Here is a 4,589-nt window from a genome sequence, read left to right on the forward strand (position 1 = left end):
CAGGAGTTCAGTGTAGGCAGGGTTGCTCACAAGGGATCAAGGCCTCAGGGGTTCTGGCTTCATGACCTACAGCTTAGCATCTTTGTTATTGCCAGAATAAATCCAGTGGTCTTCTCATGTGGTCGTAAATCCAGTTCAGGATTTCTGATACAACTCAGGGCATAGAGAAGCAGATTCATTGGGAGAGTTGTGTTCCAAGAGTAAATGAACCAGGAAAGTCAGAAGAGGAATGGAGTTGTATGCTAGGTTTGTTCAGGAAGCTACGCGGTTGCTCCTTGGGGGCCCCAGAGGCCTTCAAAAACCTAGCACCTATATGAGAGCTGAAGGTCAGACTACCCAAACTGAACTCAGTGACTTCAGAACTTGGCAAATTCAATTCAGAAGCAAAGTGGGAATGTAAGGAACAGAAAAGCAGTGTCCAAGAAAGCACTCAGCACAGCAGAACAGGAAAGGCCTGAGACCCATGGACACGACGCAATATCTACAAGCTAGAATTCACATCAGCCAGTCTCTTTCTGGTCTCTATTCAGTTATTAGGCAACATTTACACAGAGCTCTCACTGAGTTTATATCCTGGAATGACCCCTACTGTTGTATATTTTGAAGGTTCTAAGGTCAGTTCAGGTGCTTGCTTGCTTCTTGGGGGGATATCCTGTGATTACAATTCCAGCATGTCTTGTTTCCTCACTTTAAAATGGATCCATCTATCAGTCCAATCCTGGGTAAAAGTAAGCACTAAATCCAAGATACCCAGATGGGATTTGGAGGATACCATTTCATATCCCATTTCCTCCCACAAGCAAAAAGCTTTGTATAAAAGACCAATGGGTTTTAAAGATTGAGTTTTATGATAATGCTCCATAACATTTATTATATGTACAGCAAAACATGCATTTGTAATGATGCATATTTTTAGGAGTAATGTAGTACAACGTTACTTTTAAAAAGAAAAACTGATCAATTTTCCTCCCAAAGCAACTAAAAGAATTTCAAAATGCTTTACAGTACAGATTCTACTTTAATGACTGGGCACATTTGAGAAAATGAGCATTTATCTGCAGTCTATTTGCAAGTCCATTAGTTGAGAGCACTTTTTGCTTTTTCTCCTCTATTAAAGATTATGTATTTGAACTGAGAAAGGTAGAAAAATTATTTCCCACATTTTGGGGTGTGGGAGAAGTGATGGGAATTGGACTGCTTTAGTTTTAGTCAACAAGATGGCTGAGAATAGTGCTGTTCATTCTCTCTTTCTCTTTAAGAATAAGATGGAAATAACATTAAGTTTCGCATATGAGCCATTTTCATACACTATTGTTTCAACCGCTTAAATGCTGGAGGCACATTCAGTTTTGCTTTGCTTGAAGAGAGCTATACATATTTGGGTCCACTTTCCAGATATAGATCAGATATTACACCCAAATAGCCCTTTTCCTATCTGCACTTAACACCAATGCACATCTCCCCTGGATCTCATGAAAGCGTGCTGTACTCTTTTCCAGGGTGCCCACTCACTCTGTAAGTCTTTGCTATTTTCTTCCCCGTGGGGAGAGAAACATATTTGATCACTGAGGTTCTGTCAGCCGGATGTAAAACACTCAGCTCCACTCCAGTACATTGCATTATACATCACTGCTTTCCTGGGCTTGTGAACAATGCGGGTGAGTGTCTTTTGAGAAGAAGGCTTTGCAAGGATGACTATGATGCTGAAAGGCCTTAATGAGAGCAGGATCTCAGACACCACAGTGTTCTGGCTTCCATAAATACCTAAAGTCTCCCTCTGCCCACAGCATATGTTCAAGGGGAGAGGCTCTATAGTCCATAGGATGGAAATTGGTTGAGTGACTTAGCTTATACATTCCTGGAATCAAAGTAGGAATGAAGCTCTCAGTAAATTTACAGCTGGACCATAGGGAAGGCTGAGCGAAGGAAGATAGATGCTTTGGAACTGTGGTGTTGGAGGAAAATTCTGAGAGTGCCTTGGACTGCAAGAAGATCCAACCAGTCCATCCTCCAGGAAATAAAGCCAGACTGCTCACTTGTGGGAATGATATTAAAGGCAAAACTGAAATACTTTGGCCACATAATGAGAAGACAGGACACCCTGGAGAAGATGCTGATGCTAGGGAGAGTGGAAGGCAAAAGGAAGAGGGGCCGACCACGGGCAAGGTGGATGGATGATATTCTAGAGGTGACGGACTCATCCCTGGGGGAGCTGGGGGTGGCGATGAGCAACAGGAAGCTCTGGCGTGGGCTGGTCCATGAAGTCACAAAGAGTCGGAAGTGACTGAATGAATAAGCAACAAACAAAGTTACAGCCCAGCCCTGCATGTGGTTATTCAGGAATATGCTTTGTGATATGTGTGCATAGCATTTGTTTGTGCTATGCTAAGCATCAAATTCCTCAACCCCTAAATTTATTTCTTCCTCCTCCCCACTTTCAAGCATATAACTGACCTGGGCTATCTTGAAAACTAAGTAGGATCAGACTTGGTAGGTAGATCATTGGGAAATTGCAGGGCTGCAGGCTAGATCTGGAAACCCCCTCCCCTCCATAGAAGTCCTAGAGGAAGCCAGTTGAAAAAATTGTCAAAAAAACCTACATGGGCACATCCATGAAGGCACCAGAAGTTGAGTTCAACTCAAGGGAGCCTTTACTTTACACATTCATCATGGCCCATTAGCCAGATAATTAGGATACACTTCGAAACATCATCATATAACAGCAGCAAGTCTCTTATATGCCCAGAGATGGAAGGATACACAAATTCCCTCAATAGAGGACTGGATGATTAACTTAATGGAACTGGTGCAAATGGCTAAACTGACAGCATTGATAAGAGAAAATACTGTAACTGGATTTGTTTCTATCTGGAAACTGCTTTTGGACTATTTGCTCGTAACAAAAAAAAATGAACTTTTGATTTTGGGTTTTGATGATTAAAAATAATAATAATAAAAACAAAATAAAAACAACAAAAACAAAAACAAAAATAAAAGCCCTAATTCAAGGTTATGTTCATCACTGGAACTTTGTAGTCAAGGTCCTTGCTACTCAGCAGCTTCAGCTATTCAGTTTTCGTGAGCAATATTCTCTTGCCTTTTCCATGTGTGTATGCGGGGAGGGAGTTTCCAACTATTTTTGATGTTGCTATGGAAATATTGAATTCTGAAATATCATGAATCATATCTGTATCACTGATGTATGATCCTGATTTATATTATTATTTTATTTGATAAATTAATACACACATGCATCTCAGCAGCATTTGCAGCCATCTGTAATGATGCCAACCTGATGATATGCATTAGGTGACATCATTCTACCAATGATGCAGCACCATGTATTTGCATCCTGACATCTGATGCAGGTACTTAAGTCATGACATTTGCATCATAATGTTGCAACACCCATCATTTCCCCCCCACCCAATCACGTGCACATCCATGGCTCATCTGCAAATAAGGAAAACTATATGTCTGTCTTCCACCATTCTTCCAGAAACTCAGGGTGGTTTAATGGGAATCTCCATTTTATCCTCACAACAACATTCTGTGAGGTAGATTGCACTGAGAGAGAGTGGCCTAAACTTATCTAGTAGGTTCTACACCTTTAAACATCTTTCTCAGTTTAAAGCTAAATTAAAATGAGTAGAGTTCAAATGGCTCCTTGCAAAGCTTATTCAGAGGTAAAGATGTGAAAGGAGCTGAAGGCATTGACACCCCTGAAGATGCTTCCCTAATGCTGCTTACAGAATAATAGAGTCAAGTGAGCTGGTTTTCAATCTATCATCAAAAAGGAGACACCATTCACTGAATTTATAAAAAACTCCAGTAGTCATTGCTCCACAGGTCAAGTATAAAGCAATCTCTACAAGTAACACAAAAGTAAGATAAGCTCAGGAGTTCGAAGGTGCAGGTGATGCTTTCAAAAAGCAAATTGGAAATATTGCAAAGAAGCATAGTTCCATGGCAGAGGTTGCATGAACCTGACCTCCTCTGGTTTTAGTCCATCAGTAACCTGTGGATAAATGTAAGGGGTGGGCAGTGCAGGAAGGAGAAGGAGGAACATAGCATACCACCTACACTGATTTTAGTGTCCTGGAGGGAAATGTGTGCATAAACTCAAACCAATCAGCAGCATTTTCAAATGTATTAACACCACCATGGAGAAGATTCAGGGAACTTTTCTTTGCTCAATACACAAAAGGGTTTCCAGCCACTTCCTTGATAACTTGTGTTCTCCTCTGTCTGTGAAAGGGACATCTCTGTGAATGGCTGTTACAGCACAGACTATCAATGAGATTTCTTCAGCAGCTTTACCCCTGACTAAATCTCTTAATTGCTCAGAAATCCAATAGCTTTGGGTAAAAGGCACCTCTGGTGCTGCCTCTCTGCTTGCTGAGAAGGTAGTTTTGGAAGAAGGTGGCTTTACCTACCAGCCAGAACTTTTCCCTCCCCACCCCGTCAGTCTCTTGCAGCATCTCTGACTGCAAGTGACATCATCGCTGACAGAAGCCAATAAGACCACTTTCCCCCTTTCTCTGGAAGAGAACGTGTGCTGGAGCTGAGCAGCCAGGCCGAGCGAGCTG

This window comes from Candoia aspera, chromosome 1 (assembly GCF_035149785.1).
Source record: "Candoia aspera isolate rCanAsp1 chromosome 1, rCanAsp1.hap2, whole genome shotgun sequence".
Classification (NCBI taxonomy): Eukaryota; Metazoa; Chordata; class Lepidosauria; order Squamata; family Boidae; genus Candoia; species Candoia aspera.